At 42.1% G+C, this 20,067-nt stretch overlaps 1 long non-coding RNA gene across 1 annotated transcript in view; it reads right to left on the bottom strand.

The window, feature by feature from the left end:
* The window catches only part of LOC107216281, a 35,159-nt gene extending 17,106 nt beyond the window's left edge, over positions 1-18,053 (bottom strand). The window contains exons 1-3 of the long non-coding RNA XR_004500430.1: positions 17,887-18,053; positions 9,029-9,251; positions 871-7,516 (exon numbers count right to left, since the gene is read on the bottom strand). This is a non-coding gene — a long non-coding RNA (uncharacterized LOC107216281). The remainder of the gene's footprint in view (positions 1-870; positions 7,517-9,028; positions 9,252-17,886) is intronic.
* Between the last annotated feature and the right edge of the window lie 2,014 nt (positions 18,054-20,067).

Genomic DNA, 20,067 nt, shown 5'->3' with positions numbered 1-20,067 from the left:
CACTTTTGGATTCTTCTGGATGAATGACAAATAAATGACAACAGTGAAGTTATTAACTGGCTGACATAACTGGCTCATTCAGACTCCCAGCTCTGCTCAGTATCTGTATGACCTCACCTCTGCTTGGGAGACAAAGTTTTTACTTATTGGTTGGCCAAACCTGAAAATTAAAAATAATAATGGAAAAAAAAAGGGGGGGGGGAAAAAAAAAGAGAAGTATTTTTCTGGCAAGAGGAATGAGCAATGACAGCAGTCTGGCCAGGGCAGCTCACTGGCCAGCTTTGTCAGCTCAGGAGGTGACTTCAGCTGGAATTAGCAGAGGGAATACCGCCCAGAGACCCAGCTAAGCAAACAAGAGCGACCAGTGGGGAGGGCACCAGCTTTCCCTTTTTCCTGGGAGAGGGGACAAACAGGGCTGTGCAAGCCTTCTGCATGGAAATGGCTGACTGAACACCACATTGCCACCTTCCACTGTGGAAAGAAGCAATTGCATATGGTCTCCCAAACAAAGCCTTGCTCAATATAGGTTGGAATTCATCATGCAAGTGAAGCATGGTGTAAGAGAAAACTGGTTTCTCACTAATTTCTCTAATTTACAGCTACAGCTGCATTATTGTGTTTACATTTCATATGACAGGTTGTTATATCACACGGCTTAGGAGATGACCAAAACAAACTGTACACAAAGAGCAAATAACTGGCTAGGCTTCACAGTGACAATCAGAAAAATAAAAGTAACTAAATGATTTGAGGAAAGGGTGTTTCCTTTAAAACCTGGACAATGAGTGCTCAGGCAACTGCCTCACGGTCAGCAAGCACCAAGCACTGCTGCAAATCCCCCATCACACATAACAGGCAAGAGGTGCTCACTGGCAGACACACTGGAGACACAGCCCCTGCACTGCCCAGGTGCAGGATCCAGGTGCAGGGTCCCCTCCAGGCAGAGCCCTCCCGGGGGCAGCAGACAGTGTCTCTGGAGGACTGGTGATGAGGCACCTGCTGTGCCCACAAGGTCAGTCCATCTGGAAGGAGCCAAAAGCCCTTGTTATCCTGTCCAAGCCCTCCTTTTGGGCTATGCAAGGAGATTGCCTGGGGTAGCCAGAGAAGAGAGACCTTGAAAACAGCAAGAGAAAACTTTGGGTTCTGGTAAGAAGCATGCAGGCACCTCACTCCATCCATGTCAGAAGGAATTAGAGACTTAAGCAACTTTACAAAGTCTACACATACCCATTGGGTGAGGAATTCTGTCATTTCATGCTATTATTACATCCTTTTATAGTCAGCAACAAAACTCAGTTTAAAAATAGGAAGCAGTTGTAGAGAGGCAAGGGGAGCAGGATGAGTTTTCCATTTGCTTACATAGGAACTTGGCTGTTTTGTCTTTGCTGACTGCAGCTCTGCACATCATTCCAGCATCCCTAACAGTCCTCTTCAACACTGGACAGCCCTGTACCACCACCCACCTCAGAGCCATCACTTGGGTGTGAGCTGCAAGGAAGGATTTATTTCCGATATGCAATGTTATGTTCAGAAGATTGACTGGAATCCCAACAGGACAGCTGCCTTTTCCTTTCTATTACCTAATTTTGAAAGTATTGATGGCTTCATTGTTGATACTGTCTTGCCAATAAAGTTGTATCATATTCATACATAAATTTGATTAATTTTCCCCATGCGACAAAACTCATGACTCAACAAAGAAAAAATCCTTTTTTGGATGGATGCTGGATCTCTTATTTACATTTTCTTGTTTACAGAGGTATTTTAATGGAGAGGTGGAATAATTTGTTACTTAGAGCTGGACCTGGTTTCTAATTTTGATTCAAATACAGTGCTCAACTTTCTCCAGATTAAAGATTTTTCCTTTTAAATCAATTTTTCTATTACTATAAACTTTAAAGTATATCACTCAACTAGATATTTGTGCATTCTCAAAGACCTGTAATGTGAACAAAGCTTGTCCATTGTTTCCTAAAAGGCCTCCTGGATTTATGCCTAGGATTAAATGCATCAGATGGCATTGGACCATCTGTGCTGTTCTTTGTTATCACTTTATTCTGAAAAATAAATGAACAGAAGATGGCATTATGGTAGTTGCATCCGCCCATTAAGGGGCATGTGTTAAGCCAAAACCCAATATAATTCAATTATAAGCATCATTTTATAAGATCTTCTTTCTCTGAAGGAAATACATAATGTGAATTATTATTTCATTATTTTTATGTGATTTCTCAGCTTCTGTTCATGCTTGGAAGATTTACAGTGGATCACTTAAAATCTAAAATATACTGACTGTCAGAGGCCTGACTTTGGCTTGAGAGGACAGTTATTTCTCTGGTCAGCCTCTGTACTCATTTAGAATGAGAATGAAACAACCTCTGAATACATATATAGCCCCACTATAATAAACAGAACACTGTGTTCCAGGTTATCCAGGTTATGTCTGTCATTATGTCTGGAGAAATTAATTCTATGTGATCATGCTCCAAATAATATGATTTTTTAATTCCAGAAAATATATTCTTCATGACTAATAGCAAATGCCACCGGGCAGCATTCAGCTGTGTAAAACAGTGCAAAAGTGCAGTCACATCTTGGCGGAGCCTGGAGGCAGACCTCAGAGCAAATCCCTCTAAGTGTGGGTGCTGAGCCCACCCCAACACGTCAGCACTTTCACCTGACTGCAGCGCAGGGCTGTGTAAGGCATAAAGTGTGCTGTGCCTCTGAGCTGGGCCCAGCTGCACTGGAGTGTGCCTAACATCACTGCCTCTGCACACTGCAGGGGCTTGGGCTGCACTGCAGGTTACAACTCCAAGAAATTCTGACTTCCGTTCTCCCCTTAACTGCAGCTGCATCTGTGAAATATTTTCACCCAGCTTATAATTTAGGGCGCAAATTTAAACTCAAGCAACTTCTGCAGTGTATTCCTCTTCTACCACAGATAACTTTTCAAACTCCCACCAGGAATGTGCATCCCTTTATTCTGTGCACTTCTGCTTTGTTCTCTGGGTTTTCTTCTGGACACTGTCAAGAATGTTTTGCCAATAAAGCTTTACCACTTGGCAGTGAGCGTCTTTGACATGATCAGTGTCCACTGAGGGACAAAGCTCCTTGAGAAAGGCAATAGGGGGCAGGAAGAGACTTCTTGCTTCTCTGCAACTCAGCAGCCAGCATGGCTGCCCTGTGGTCTGCCCTCCCTGGGGACAGCCCTCATGTTTGAGAAGCTGGTCTGCCTCCAGCAGTACCGACAACTATGTTTCTCTGGTCTTGTTTGACTAGGGCTTTAACTGATTGGTATTTAGTTTTGACTCATCAGCAGACTATATCTGTGATTAATGCTCCTTATGAATGGCAACACCACAAGTTTTTTGCAAATATGGTTTCTGTTTCTGTGTTATTTCTTGTGTCGAATTATATCAAGTGATCTCTCCCTGGATGCATCCTTAACACTGCAAGATGCTCTCTTATGTTTCAGGATCAAGAAGTTCCTGTCTCTTGACTTGTTATGCCCTTGAGCCATGTGACTCAAGAGAGCAACTTCAGATTCCTACTTTGCCCAGAAGTGACACTACACAGGTGGAATTTATCTCTGCTAATAGCTCTTTGCCATATGCATCAAGTCCTGCCATGTTCTTTATTTGTGACAAACTACAAACTACAAACTTTCCACAGATTTCTCCCTATGCTTATCCTCATTTTATATTTTGTTAAGCATACCTCTCTGCTGCAAACATTGCTCAGGACCCTACCAAGATGCTTTTGCAGCCACAGTGAATCTCTGATGTCTTGGGTCTCCAGATGACAAAAAAATCAATGTGTTAGTTAGTTATAACACTGATATTTAGTTAGTCATTTAACATATTAATACCTTTCACATATTCTTGTTTCCAATTTCCGTCAATAAGTCATGATGCCTACTAACAGGAGGGTAAGCAGAATTCAAAATGAACTTAAAAATTCAAGCCTTCTCATGTGTAATATATACAAATCATAGAATCACAGAAATATTAAGTTTAGAAAAGACCTCCAAGATCATTGAGTTCAACCTTTGACTGATAAACCACCTTGTCAACTTCTGCTGGCCACAGCACTAAGCACCCTATGTCCTGTTGTTTCTTGAGCACTTGCAGGGATGGTGACTCCAGAACTTCTCCAGACAGACCATTCCAATGCCTCACCACTCTTTTAGTGAAAAAAATCTTCCTGATTCTGTCCAATTCAAACCTCCCCTGGCACAGTACTTCCTCTTATCCTGTCACTTGTTGCCTGAGAGAAGAGGCCAAAATGGGTGGATATGATTTATATGTACATATTATAAGGATGTATTGCATATTATATACCATATAGCATATATGTGTATGTGCACGTGTTTGTGTGTCTAGTTTACCTATAATTATTACAAATAAATAATGCATTATGGTAAAACTGTTCCAGGTAAAAAAGAGCTTTAATTCCTGCTCTGTTCCTCAGTAAAGAAATGTAGGAGCCATGCTTTGTCTGACGTTTATATTCCCTATCTGATAGAGGCTGAGCTATGAGGCAACACAAGTGGGTTCACAGCACCCTGTACTGCTGTAAACTGAGGATTTTTCAGAGGTCAGCAACAATTACACATCACAGTATTGCAGCCTGACTGAGAGTGATTTCAAGTAACCAAGTCCCATAAAGGAAAGCTCTTTCATGTGGAAGAGGCTGAACAACTGGCTGAGCAGCTTTGAAATTTGCTCCCAAGTGCCACTGCCCTTCCCTGAGATGAAATGAGCCATTTGGAATTTAGATGTTTGATCTGTGATAACTGCCTAGACCTCCCCTGTAGCAGATAGAGACCTTGGAAAACAGGTAACTGAAAGCAGCAAACATGAAAGTGGGGATGTGAATCATATATCTGAGCCCTTGTATGGTTTTTTCAGTGTCTGTTAATGGTGTTTCTATGTTTCCTTTATTCACTTTATTCACTTAATTCATGCAGTTGCCTTGTGACCCCTCTCCCAGAAAACACCATTTTGGCTTGCTACACTCTTTGCCACCAAGATGAACTTCAATACTTGCCCCTGGCTGGCACCACTAAAGCTCTACTACAGTTTGTCTTCTCTGTACATGCTTACACAGTTTTCCTACTTTAGAAATAGCCATGGACTTTTAAAAGACAAATTGCACACTATATTAGCCCTGAGTGTAATAGGAAAAATGAAGCAGCACAGTCAAGATTTTATGAGTTCTGTAATATTGCTGATATTTTTGCCCCAAAGAAACAAACACTGTCAGCAAGTTTCCTCTGCCAGAGCTCAGAAGAGATAAAAATCATCTCAAAATCTTATCAAATGAAGGCAGCATACACCTCTCTGCAAGGAATGGGAAGGAAAGCATTTAACACCTGTAGTGTTCCACCCAAGGGACAGGAGCAAGACATGCAACCCTTCCATTCGACTGAGGTGTAATACGAAGTGTTGGTGCATAAATATTTTCAAGTGGGAGACAATGCCAAAGCCTCAGAATGAAGCAGCAGAGTGCAAGCCGCAGCAGTGTCAGCTGCAGATTTGGTTAGCTTCCTCAAACTGCCAGCTCAGAGGTGTGTTTTACCCATCTCTCTCCCCCACACTGCTCAAACCCTAAAAAGTCTGCTGTGACTTGCACCTTCTTATAATCTCTAGATTTCTATCAAGTGCTGCATGCTAATGAGACCTTTAGTTGTGCTTCATGGTTCCAGCAAAATCATGCATTTTTTGGGTATGTGAACAGACTCTTCACCACTGTCCTCAGCCCTTGAGAAGAGGGCAACCCCACTGGCTGGGCTCAGAAAAGGTTATGATGGAACTGTGAGTCCTGCGGTGTTCTCTGTCATTGCACTCATGCAAGACAACAACTGTCACATCCTAGAGTGCACTTCCCTTAGCAGGAAAGTCAAGGACCTGAGGTGATCAGAATGTTACAGAGAAGTTCATCCTTATGCTCTTCCCCTCCAAGCAAGCAGACCCAAGGAAGGAGCCACAAGTCCCTGGGAAACCCGCGGAGCACACCAGCCCTTCTGCAGAAATCACAGACACATTCCCTCACACACACACTGGAGACCCTGACACCAGAGGCACACCAGAGGGGATAGGGGCTGAAAATGTTGCCAACTCTCATGAATCTTATAATGGTGAATGTTTATTCTAAAGTTCCTGGAGTCATAGTTTCATAGAGCTAGGAATAACATCATCCTGGGAGCTGATGCTTAGTTATTATCCACTGTTTCGCTGAATCTGTTCCAGTGGTGTGCCTTTCCTTGTGTGTTCTTCAGCTTTCCCACAGCAATTCTGCCTTTTGTCAGATTATCAAGCACTCAACAGACTGCCCAGGGAAGTGGATGAGTCACCATCCCCGGAGGTATTTAAAAGACATGTAGATGTGGGGATATGGGACGTGATTTAGTGGTGGACTTCACAGGGCTGGGTTAAAGATCGGCCTTGATGATCTTAAAGGTCTTTTCCAACTTAAAGAATTCTATGACTCCATGACTAAAGCACATATTGCCCAGACAGACCCATGATTCCAGTCAATCCCTCTCATCTGCATGTGCAATCTGTATCTCTGTCTATGTTACCTACTACAGTCTCATCAACATGATAATCGGTGCAGGAAATTGACCCTGTTGGCTGATGTTAATCGCACTGCCCTCGGTTTCTGGTTTTTCCCACATCTGCTTTCTGGTGCCTGGCCTGTGCCTGTGTATGATTATGTGGGAACCATAGTATATATTTAAGATAAAATAAATATTTGGTCCTTGTAGCTTCAAGGCAAAGGCTAAAACCTCAAAAATTTATTAAAAATCCTATTGTTTATAACTTGCTATAATCTTATGGCTTTTAAGTTGCCTTTGTGAATTTTTGGAGCCTCCTTTCATGAGCCATCAACAAAGTTCTGGGGCTGAACAGTGGGGATGGCCACCAAATGGCTGGGGAATGGCACTGAGCCCCAAAAGAGGAATTTGGGGAAGGTTTCTGAGCAGTCCTCAGCCCTAGCCAATCTGCCTGGTAGGATTAAAACTGAGGAAATAGCTAAGAACATGGTTAAATAATAGCTAAACCTCTGACAGGAGCATTAACACAGCTTGCAGGACTGGATATGCAGCTGTATGGCTGCACCACAGCAGAGAGCAGGGACCACAACAGCTCAGCCCTGCTGCTGCCCCATCCTCATCATTGTGGGCAGCACCAGCCTGCAGCCACACTCCTCTGAACCTCTCCCCACAAACTTCTCCTGGCCAGCTTATCTTAGTTAACTGCGTTAACACTGTGTGTAAATTCCCAGATTAGTGAATTAAAAATATGACCTTTCTGCTGATTACCAAGGGGTGGGAACATGCATTAACGTAAGTGAACTGAAATTCTGTGCCACAGAAAGAGTGGCAGCTTCTTCTGCAGTGGTGACCAAATGGTGAGCAGGATCTGAGCACCAGTAACAGCTGGGGTCATGACTGAGTGTAGGATCCTTTTCAGTCTCCAGACCCCTTATGCCTTATGGACTTACTGTACACCTGCAACAAGAGCAGAGTTAGAATCAAAAATACGTGAGACTGATCCTTGCTGTGTGAACATAAAGACTCCCCAAGTTAGATGCCCTCAGCTTTAGGGAGTGAAATTTGTAATACTTCATACACCATCACCTGCATATGGAAACCCCAAAAAATAAGCAACTGTCAGGGGGAAAGTGTTTTCCCTGGGGAGGCTCCTGGCATACAGGAATGCAGCATAAGGGAGAATTCACAGGAAACTTGGTCAGAACCGGAATCTCCTGTTAAACTTAAATGTGTGTCAGTTCCTGTTTAAACAAAATGTATAGTCTCCAACTAGCCACAGTGGTTAGCTAATCTCTGTGTTTTGTTACTACTCAAAACCCTGAGCAAGCCACTTTTGTGGTATCTGTGGTACAGGGACAGGACAAGGCTAAAATAATCTAAAAACAAACAGAAGATAAGATGAGAAAAGGAGGCAAAAATGAAAGGTTACAAATTTTGCAACAGGTCATTGAGCCACAGTGCAACCAAGTGTAGACATCAGTGCCTCTCATATCCGGTCCCGTGTCTGTTTCCCATTAATTCAGCAGGCTCCTGAAAGAAAGCACAACTACTGTATCATCTAGAAAGAAGTTGGATTAAATAAATATATGCATCTGTACAACCTATAGGATTTTTATGTTTTCCAAAAAGACCAATTTGAGTAAACATTTAAAAAGCTTGGATACCCCAAAGTGACCATCTTTCTTTCAGGTTTTTTGACATTTCCTGAAATTCATCAGAAAGCTGTTCAGTGTCAGAACCTGGTCAGTGAGAACAGTGGAATTGCTCTGGTAGCCAGTTTCTGGAGTCAAGCAAAATAAACAGGAAACAGACTCCTTCCACAGAGACAATTCAAGAAGGCAGTTCTTTCTTTATCTGAATTGATTTTAGAGACAAACCTCCAGATTTTAGAAACTAGCTCAGACCAATCACCCCTAACATGGGTCTAATCCAAACCAAGATATGTAAGAAATACTGATGCAAGCATTTGTACAGTGAGGACCCTATGAAACTGCATATTTATGGGAAGATCACAGCAAGAAGACATTAATTTCCCTTCTCAAATCCCATCTCTTCTTCCATTCATTATCATTTATCTTCAGTATACAATGTTTTTTTTAATGTTGTCTTTCTTGCTTGCTTTTCTACTACAAATCAATCAGCAAAAAACTTTTGTGTCATTGTTATTTTTCTTTTATATCAATAATCTCTGTAGGAAACCTTCCCCCTTTTATAAACTGTAGAGTTAAAACAGAAAAGAAAAATTAATTGAGGTGAAATCTTTATTAAGTGAACTAATGTATGTAAAGTTTCCTAGAGACCTACAAGTGTAAAAGGGCTAGGTCTGGTTGCTCTCAAGTGTAGAACTTGCAAGCTGTCTTACTCATGTAACTTTCCAGATGGTTCATGTTGCAAAATAAGTAGGGACAATTTCTTCTGTAGCCACATGCATTACTTTTAGAGAAATACAAGCACAAAGGAAAAACATACCAGAAGTCAGTACAGGAAAATGCTTGCCTAAAAGTCATCTTCTCTGCTTGCAGGATTTGGATGTTGCTAAATCCCCTATGCTCCCTCAAGCAAGAGGCCGTGCTTTTACAGATGACACTGACCACAATGAGCAGAAGTTCCATCAGTGGGAGACCAGAGTACACTTGGGGTGTGTGTAAGACTGCCACACTGATGTCAGGGGAGATGAAGGACACACCTCTGCCTGAAGAGGGAAAAAGAAACCAACAGTCATCATTAGAACACTTCATAAAATAGATCTTTCCATTCTGTCAGCAGAAGCAAAGCAGATGCATTCCACACCCCTGGCTAGTTTTGCTCTCCACACTTGTCATACAATGTCATTTTCTTGGCTCCTGACCAGCCCATTCAGGGCTTTGAAGGTGCTTAAACTCACAAGAAAAATCAACAGCTATTTGCCTAACATTGTTCTTACCCACACTGCTGTATAACGTTTCCATGAAATTTTCTTTATTACTGTTCATGACATTCCTGATTTTTTTAGTATCTAAACAACCCTTTCAATTCAAGAGACTTAGGTGGAAAAAAATAAAATCTAAACCAACTTTTGTATTTTCTAGTTACAGCTGTTCTGAGCTGAATTAGTGCCCAAACTGCCCAGTACTACCTGCTTGCTTTGCAAGAAAATAGAGTGTTTCCTGAATAGAATAGGCCACTCTGAGCTTTTAGGGCTTTTGCAGTGTTCCATCTCTATAGATCTACTTTCAGCTTCTTCAGCTTGTTGCTATGGAAATCCAATCTGGTGAAGTCCATTGGGACATGAGCAGGAATTGACAGGTATTTTAATACATGTCATTAAAATAGGCTCTGCAACCACAAACCAAGTAATTTCAAGAACATTATATTGCTTTCCACATGGGAAAGCAGACGTACAGAGAGGTGGTAGAGAAATACTCTGACCACAGAAATGTGAGGAAGAGCCTCTCTGAACATCAGTCCAGTGCACTCTGCATGGGACTAAGGCACTTCTTTACACTACGTGACCCTAAAATGTCCTTGAATCGGTGATAATTCTCATACCAGAAAATTAGTTCGTATTTTTATTATGGACAAGGTTATTAATAACCAAATGGCAAAGATAGCACCCAGAAGGCAGGGCCATTTGTCTCTGTGCCAGACACATGTTACAAGAACACTGAAGTGACTGATCCCCACAGGGTCCCTGTGCCCATTCAGGGCAGAGGAAGGACACTGCCTGTGGAATGAATGGCAGTATTACATCTCACTGCTGACATATGTGGCTCAGAGGTGTCCCCAGCACAGCATCCAAGTGCTGCTGCTCTGACAACAGGCTCACCCACTCGCTACTGTGGTGCTCACACCTTCATCTCGACACACAGGTGTTGAGTCATTCACCCCTGCCACACTGTGAGCAAGGGGCTGCTCTCTTGCTCATGGCTGGGGGACAGAGAGCTGCAGGTACAGCTTCACTGCCTTGAGCTGCCACAGTATCTTCTATGGCCTCCTGCAAGTTAGACCCACATGTCTCAGGAAACACAGAGAAAGAGGAACCTACAGAGTTTCCACATGTTTCAAGTGGTTTTCCTAGCAATTAAAATGCTGTGGCATGATCATGGACAAAATACAGTTCTCCAGGGCAATATTTAAATCATACTTAACCATAAGGCCGTCTCTTCTCTCCTGCACCTCTTGTCCTGCCCATTGCAAGCTTTCAGAAGTGATGGTGGGTCTTATGGGATGGTGGAACCAGGCTCTTTTGGCTCTGTATCCCAACAGGCTTCTTTACTGGGTATTTCCAGCCACCAGAGCTCCTTACCTTCTTTCACATCCAGCACTGCCTAGCCTTTTTATAGAAGAGTTCTCCAAAACAATCGGGATTGTTAAGTCTGTGTCCCTTTCCCTAGACTTCCTAAAGGCCTAAAGACCTTTATTTCTGAACTGTAGTAGGCTTGACCCTAGCATGGAGTGGCAGTAAATGCACTCTTTCAAAAATCTTTCCCATGGCAGCAGCTGTAATTAGCACTATTCAACCACTATCCAATATCTTCACTGAATGAGGGAGGGACTATACCACAAAATAGTAGTGCTCAGACACTACCATAGCACACAGGACAGGGGCTGAATTACAGTTCTGCTGATGTTTCTTGGCCTTTGAGTGATCAACTGAAAATTCAACAACCCTCACAGATTTTTCTGGCATAATGCATGCACACACTGAGGTTTTAAGAACCATGTATAGGAATTTGAAGTCTTTCATCCATCAGAATGGATGCAGGAGCCCTGCCAATGCCCATAAGCAGTGGGATTTCTAAAGCCATCTTTGCTTTGAAATTAATCAGACTATGTACACTGCTCACCCATCATCACCCTGCAATTACTCAGTCAGAAAGGTTTAATCTGAGGTGATCTTGCCTAACCATGTTCTCCTGCTGCCTTTAAATGCTGCACTTTCTGCTTCATTCTTACTACTGCTGTCACAGCATCGCTGGGCTCTGCCAGAGATTAGGGTTTCATTGTGCAGGACACTGTTCTGCCACTGAGGAGAGAGTGTCTGCCACTAAGCACTTAAGTCTAAATCGACTGGACAGATAAAGGGGTCCAGAAAGGGTGTACTGCTGTCTCCCTTTGGTAGTAGAAGAAATGTAAGCACAGACATTACCAAAAAATCACTTTGGAGGTCTCTAACGGAAAGAGATTTGTACCCCCAGCTTTTCTCAGCATTTTAACATGAGACCATCCTTTTTCTTGTTTGCTCTCAATCTAGAAACAATGCTCTGGGAAACTTTTTTTTTTTTTCAGTGTGAAATTTCTTTCTTTTTCTTTTTCTTTTTCTTTTTTTTTTTCCTGTTTCCAAAAATACAGTTGCTACAGTTGCTGTGATTTAATACTGAATTTTGAAAACAGGTTTGCACTGATGTCCTGTTAAAACACCTTTCTGGCATGCTTTGGATTCTTGCATGCTTGTGCTTGTCACCTTTAACATAAAACATGAAAACTCTCAAACATGATGTGAAGAGCTCATCTAGAGCCTCTGCAGAGATCTCTGCAGGGATCAGGCTGACCCTGAGACAGTGCTCTGATTATTTTGATTGCCTAGAGGTCTCCATCAACCTACAGGGAACAGGCCACAGTGGTTTTGGGTTTTTTCCACTCTAAATAGCTGTTTGAACTGCAGAGAACCAAAATAATTAGGTTGGAAATAACTATTAATAAATAAGCATAATTTTCACTTACAGAAGAAAAATATTAAAGAAAAGCTCATAAAATGCTGGTCACTGCACTTACTGGAAGAGATACTAGCCCCTCTCCCCTAGCCATAGAAAACTTATCTTCAAAAAGGCATAATATTACTCCCAAAAAAGGAAGTACATGTTTTCATTTGTGTGATTACAGCACAGCTGTGGGCTGTACTCTACTTTGTGAACTGAAAACCAGATCTGGTGAATGACTTGAAATGTCTTGAGGAGATTCACATTCAATCACACAAAAAACTTTACAGTCTTTAATGATCAGTATGTAAAAGGATTATGAGATTATGTATGGATTGGCTGATCTTGGTATTTTATCATGAGTCCAATGGTACATTATGATTTTATTTCTGAAAGTCCCTGATGTCAAATCTTTTAAACAAATAAAGGTCTCAGCTTTCATTGCAAACAAAAAGAGATTTCTCTCCTATTTGTCTTGAGGGAAACATCATCTTAACTGCTTTTAATGATGCCCACAATATAACAAAAAAACCCCACCTTTGAATTTTCTTTTTAAGACAATCTACTGATACGTTGGACACTTACTCCTGGCTTCAAATTGACTGTGGTTAACAACTCTGCAAACCATTTCTGATACAAAGGCACAAAACCAATGACAAAACAGAAGACCCTAGAGAAAATGTTCAGCTTGCATCAGCTGGTGCACTGAGAAGGTGCAATTCTTGTCCAAGTGTCATGTGCTTATGGACCTGGAAATGGCATCGCATTTGAACCGTTTGACTTGAGTTAGAAACCACTTCCCTTTCTCCCCTGACAAAGTATGGTCTTTATTGACTGAGCATCCACCCAGCCTTCCTTCCTCTTCCTGCCCAGTGAACCAGGTGCATTGGGAAGCATAAAAGATTTTTGGAGTTCACTGCAGGCTAAGAAGGCTGAGGACCACTGCACAGAAGATGCTCACGGTCACTCATCGATCTGATCCATATGGTATTCTGTGTCCAGGGTCATGAGACACAGCCTGGTTTTCTTCTGCCTACTGTTTACCATGGGCAGAAATAATCTCTTAGCATGCACTTGCCATTTGTCTTCTCCTTAGCCTTCCACAGAGGAGCCCATTAAAACCTCTACCATGTCCTTATGGGGAAGAGCTGTCCCCTTTAACCCTTCCACTGGAGAGAGCAGGTTGCACTCAAATGAGCCATCCCAATGCTGTCAAAATCCTCATGGTTCACATTACTCATTTACACTGATGGAGTTTGGAAAGGTTATGCTGGAGACTACTGTGCCATACATGTAAATTGTCTACATGGCAGCAACTTGCAAAACACAATTGCACAGTTTAAGTGTGTTATATAATTAGGGCAAGCAGGGATCTGGCCCTGCATGCTGTTATAGTGCTGTCCTGCTCATCATTTCTGAGATCTATGGCACCAGGGAACATGATACCACCAGTCTGTAGTTTTCAAACTTAAACAAAGTATTTTGTTGGACTGGTGACCAAACTAATTTTTATGACATGTCATTTCTGTAAGGACATTGCTTTATTTCGCAGAAGGGTTTCCCATAGATAATGGTTGTTAGCTGGCTGAGTTGGAATCTGGCAGGATTAAGAAAATCTAAACTGACAGCTGGTTTTGTGCAAGGAAGCATAATGTGGCTGTTGTTACAGGAGGCAATGTGGGATGCTTGTGCACAAATGCATGACAAGAGGGCTTGCTCTTAGCTGTATATGTAAGTGCAGCTTAGCAGCTAACGCAGCACATAAGGGCTAAATGCCTTGCAGAGAAAACTTCATGTGACTTTTTCATCACACAGTTCGTGGCTGTGAATATGATCATGTTTTTACTTTCACTACAGTTGTCAGAAACAGATGTTTGAACTCTGGTCAAAATAAAAAGGAGACACACTGCCAATTACCTTAAAGAGAAGCCAAGTCAGCACACCACGAAAGAGTGAGGATCACAGCTAAAGGAGCAGACTGCCTCTCCAGACAACAGCCCAGCCTGTAGGTCTGCACAACTGATACAGCAGAACTGATGTGTCCATCAGAAACAGCACCTCAGGTACTGACATTTCATTCCCCAGCTCCTAGGTTTTATTTTCTCCAAGCAATCTGTCCCATAACAGCTAAGCTCTGACATTTGAAAACTAGCACAGTTTCAATGGGACTGCACAGCTCAGTGCTCAAAGGCAGCACTGCCACTTCTGCTGAGCTCTACAGGCACTGAAGCAGCTACTGGTGCTGAAGGTGCCTATCTGGAAACACAAAGCATTTCTCTAGGGTTTCCTCAGACAGCAGAGATTTTACCGTATCAGTTGAACTCACAGCAGAAAAATATTAGTAATTGCTTTTTTACAGGCCTGTGTAAAATCACAGGTCATGCTTTGACATGTTTTGCACAAGTTTGACACTAACGCAGCTATGTTGAATATGCCAAAGTAACACTGAATTTCCATCAGTCTCAATGAAGCCTGGGATTTACATACTTCTCAGTACAATGCTAATGATGTTTTGGTGACATTGATGTAATTGAAGCTTAAAAGTACTCACAAGGGACTGACACTTGCCACTGTTGGCTAAAACAAAAACGTGAAAATTTGGAAGCCATGAAAGCAGAGAGACATGATGAAGCCATCATAGTGCTATATACTGAAGCCACCAGAATTGGTGTCTGGCATAAAACACAGTGAAGCAGAGCAGGGCAGTGAAAGAATCGGGTGCTCTTTTGCCCATGAATGCTACAAATCTGGAGTGCACCTTGTCCCTTCTCTGGCACATAAGAAGACACAGACCTTGTCTGGCTCCATGAACAAATCTGAAAGGCATCCAAAGCATTCAGGGAAGACTGAAGCCCAAGTGGCCTTAGGGTGTATTATGGACTTCTGCAGCTCCCAAGACCCAGAGGAGACTGCCCTGGAAATAAGGCCATTCCAGAGAGCATGGAGTGTCAGGTAGACCCTACTGGGCTTGTGCAAATGAAGGACAGAATGCTGGTGTTATGAAATACAAGATTTACCTTCCCACACAAATGAGAAGAAATTGCAGCAGGATTCCCCCAACATACCCTTGTAAACTGAAGTCAGATGTGCCCACAAAGTGGCTGACCCAGGTGGCATAACCTCAGGTCCTCCACATTTGGCCATTCTGGGAAAATGGTTTGCTTACAGAATGGGAACATGGAGATAATTACCTCCCACCTCATCATGCAGCCTCAGCATAGGAGACAACTCTATTCCCTCTCAGCCATATTCTGCAACAAGATCCTTTCCCTTCACAATTCAATGATATATGAGATGCCTTGGCTGTGAATTTTCAGGTTTATACTGCTGTTTGGAATAGAAATATAGCATGGATTACTTTCACATTACTCTAACATAAACTCAGGAGAAAATAAGATTGTAAGAAACAAGAAAAATAAGTTCAAAAAAACAGGTTCAAATCTGTTTGAAATGTATCTCTTAGTATCATGCAGATCCTTCAAAGTCCAATTTTCTTCCTTAGCAGTTCGTGGATCCCTTGTTTAAAATTTACTTCATGTGTTGCACTTGTTGGAAAATAAGCTCTGGTCTTCTCCTGTGGAAAGTCTCCTTCCAAACTGCTGTGTTTTATTCATTCACTTCCACTAACTCAAGTCACTATCTGACCACAATTAATCCAGCTATTTTGCACACACAGTTTATCTTGTTTTCTTTTTACTGATTTTGATAGTAAAATGTGTGTGGATTAATAATGCACAAATATGTTCTCATTTCGCTGAAGTAAGGGTCAAACCAGCAAATCTCTGACCTGGATATTTAACTCTGAATGCAGAAAGTGTGCTAAAAGCTTATTTAAATGATACAGCTGCTGAAGAAATTATACAGCTGCTGGACAGTATAATTGGAGAGAATAAGTTGCTACTTTCAACACAAAATACTACTGATATTTTCACAAGTAAGCTTTTGCAAAGTATATTTGAGCATGGGTCACTGAAAATTGTAGAGCTACTTCTTGCTTTCTAATGAAGTCAAGAAACCATCCCAACTTGCCACAAATGTAAACAAGCACCAGGAATTCATGTGGAAGCTGGAAGGATACATCATCCAGTTTTATTTCCTGAATAAACTGGCTGTGTGAGAACCAGGATATAACTTTAGGGAGGGCAGCAATTCTCCGCTTCATGGGCCTGACTGAACACATTTTAATGAGAAAATGCCAGTTCACTGGAACTGATTAATTCCACATGTTTTCTTGTTTCCTGTTCGTTATGTTTACCTTTGGGCATTCCCACACAGGCTTCTGCTGGAAAAAGAGACACAGCCTGTGCTCATGTGACATCCAAAGGCCCATGCTGGGCCCCCATTTTGGGTGCCACAGCACCCTCCACAAGGATCTGCAGAGTCCAGATGGTGCACACTGATCATCAGCTCTGGAGCTGCACGATGCTGTCCCCTGCACACTCCCAGCAGAGACAGACATTTTGAAAACTGCCTGCTTTCCACCTACACCCCTTGACACGCTGTTCCAGTAGGCAGGCACTTCTGGTTGTACCAGCAGCCTTTAGTTTCTAGTTTCTCCAGAGTGACCTCTGAATCCTCAATTTGCCACTTTATTTGATAACAGATCCCACTGGGTTCAAGTATTTTCTCCCACTGCAGTCAATTATAGAACAGGATCAAGTTTCTTCTCTATTTTCTCTCCAATATACAAAAACTGTAAAAGACTTTAGAAGCTTTTATGGCTGGATCTCATCCTGAGAGTGAAAAGCCTGCATTTAAATAATTTTACTTTTAGTATCTTTTCAATTAGGGATATAAAATATGAAAAACACATAAAAATTACCACACTTCTTCCTTTTAAGACTCTTATTGCAACTTATATTAATGTATCCTGTAGACATGTGGCAAGAGAGCCCAGCTATGATAGGGTACAATTTATGTAATTTGATCTACTTTATGATCTGTTTTATGAGTACATCTAAATGAACATGCAGTCAAACTCTAAAACATAAGAAAGTTCTACATATTACTTTTTATTTATCTAGGAATCAACAATCAAAAATTAGGAATTAAAAAATTAGCATTTTCTAATAGTGAAAATGCTGTACTAGATTGGCTAACCTTAAAGCACAAAAATTGTCTCAAATCAGAACACAGAGAGGCTAGCAATAACCTGAAATTTAACAGGTATTGGAAGGAATACCTTATAATGTGGGTGACTCAGGGAGAAGTGTTCCTCTCATGTTGCAAACAGCTTCCCCAGAATATTGTTCTGTATCTTTTAAATGAATTGCCTTAAGAATGATGGTGTCCCTGTGCTTTTGTGCACAGCATAGGAAAATGTAGTGAGAGATCACGTAGCAAACAACTGTCCAGTGTAAGGAAGGTAGCAATAAGGGAATATTCGTGAACAGCAAGAGGATGGTGGGAAAGAGGGAAACAGCCATGGCATTGGATTTGTGACAGATTTATGCTTGAAGAAGAGGCCTGTCAACATAAAAATGGTGAAAATCTACCATCAGCCAAATGTTGCACTATTGGAGAATTAGCCTTGCAGCTTTGTGAATCCCTCGGACACACAGATGAGCAGGCTGGTTTCCTAAAGATGAGGTCAGAAAATGCGACATTCCTCTACTAACCTACTGGGTGACATTGGAAAAGTTACCTCACCTCTCTGCTTCCCTTCTCTGGAAAGATTTTGGAGGCTGCCCGTGGCAGAGACTGCCACTGTTGGTAGGGGTTCGGCTGAGACCCGCAGAGACCCTTGGACAGGAAGGGGAGCACGGAGGGCCAGAGGCGCGGCCGCTCCCGGCCGCCGCTCGGCGCTCGGAGCTCGGCGGGGCTGCGCTGGGACACCCTGACCTCTGCTGGCCACCGACAGCGGCCGAAACAGGAAAGGGTGTGTTAGCCCTGCCGCGGGTTCTGCCTGCATTCTGGCTGCTCGCCTAATCTCTTCACACGTTCCCAGGGGAGTAGCGTGTTGGGTACTGAAGTGGCCGTGTGGTGCTTCCGTGGGCATCCAGCAGCTCCTGAGGTTGTTTTTTCCATGGATTAATTATTTCAAATGCATGACTTGGCAGAGGTATCCCTTTGCTGTTGCAGAGAGTTGTGTCAGACTTTAAATGTTGATCTGAAATTTTCCATGCTATGGACTTTACCTCACCCCTGGACATTTTTACTCCTAGAAGCCTCGGTCTGAGGGTTTTGAGTGTATCCAAACGTAATTGTGCTTTTACTGACATGTTCTCTCAAAGTGTTTAAACTCTGGAAACTGAAAGGGCATTGCTTGAATTTCTGAAATAGGTGAGGAAGAAATGCTTTGTGTGAAGCCTGTAACCCTTGGCAAAGATAGAGACCTTTCAAAACTACAATTTCCTTGTACTTGGTCGTTCCTAGCACATCTTGGCACTTTTTACTGTAGATTTTGCTTGCTATCATGCATGATCTACCTTGAAGCTCTGCACACTTTTACTTGTGTTTTTAACCATGGCTTCCCTAGGTTACATCAGGTCTCCAAGTCCCAGTTGGGAACTGGGTGACAGAATTAAGGCCTGGATACAGAAACTGGCTATGTGAGGAAGAAGGTTGGAGACAAGGAAAGATCAACAACACAGAAGGGTCATGCTGGGAAGGAACAGCATGGGCTTTTGTTCTTTCCACATCATGCAGAGGCTAGATCAGTTCTCTACACATGTCCATGCCTTGTTGTCATCTCTGGTCATGCCATCCATGGTCAGTGCCTTTCCTGCAGAACCTGCTCCACACTGAGACTAGGATGAAAGACCATCTCTAGAGTCTGGGAAGCCCTAGCTGCACTGAAAATATACTGTGTGCCAAAAACAAGCACTGAGGCTGAGAGTGAGAGACAGCATGGCAGAGTAATCACAGTTACACTGACACCGCTACTGCTGCTGCTGCTGCTTTTAGACCTCTATAAAGATGCGCACAAGGAGTAGGCACAAACTGCCTTTCTTAGTGCCTCAAAACTGGAATACACAGTTTGGACAAGCTTTGTCCCAGCTTTTGAGTGATAGGCGTGCAATTCTCTTCCTCTTTCAAAACTTGGAAGAGTTGAGAAGGGGCATGGTGCGGTAAAATGAAAATCTCTTTGTACTTTACTTAAAAATGGAGATTCATCAAAGATATCAGCTTGGCTTTAATGTTTGCTGCAATATATTTTGGATTTGAGATTAATGAAAAATAACTTGTGATAAGATTTCAGTTGTGGTACACAAAGGAAAGCACAGTTTGTCCTGACCTCCTTTAGGATAAAAGGATCCATATCTAGCTGAACAGCCCCTTTTCTTTGGTGGTAAACAGACTTAATAGCCAAAAATATATGCATGATTTATGCAGAGAGTTAACATTTAAGAAAAGTGTAGTGTAATGAGAATTGCCCATATAGAGAGATCAAAGTTAATATCCTGGACAAAAGAATAAAGGAAATGATCCCTATCTTCTGTTCAGTCAAGTCACTAAATTCAAGTGTGTCATTGTGTCAGCAGTGTTTGATTTGAAGTCTTCCTTATTAAGAAGTGAATGGTCAACATCTGTAGATATTGGTATAATGAAACTTGCTGCTTTGTGAAGTCCACATCCTACAAATCTTCTGTACATTACCTATATTCCTAAATTGTCCTTTAGGGGCAAAGCCAACAAAATCGAATCTGATGAAAACCAAGCTCACAGGAAGAAAGTGTTTCTAGTTTTAAATAAACACCTTCCTATACAGTAGTGCTATTCAATGTATATGAATCTGTGTGGATTGCAGTGTGCAGTGCATGCTCAAAAAATGTGCCAAGGAAAGTATATACTAAAACATCATAAAGGACTGGCCTATTGCATACCCCC

The sequence above is a fragment of the Parus major genome, chromosome Z (genome assembly GCF_001522545.3).
Source record: "Parus major isolate Abel chromosome Z, Parus_major1.1, whole genome shotgun sequence".
NCBI lineage: Eukaryota > Metazoa > Chordata > Aves > Passeriformes > Paridae > Parus > Parus major.
Note: the sequence above shows the minus strand (reverse complement) of the source record. Positions and strands in the feature narration are given on the sequence as shown.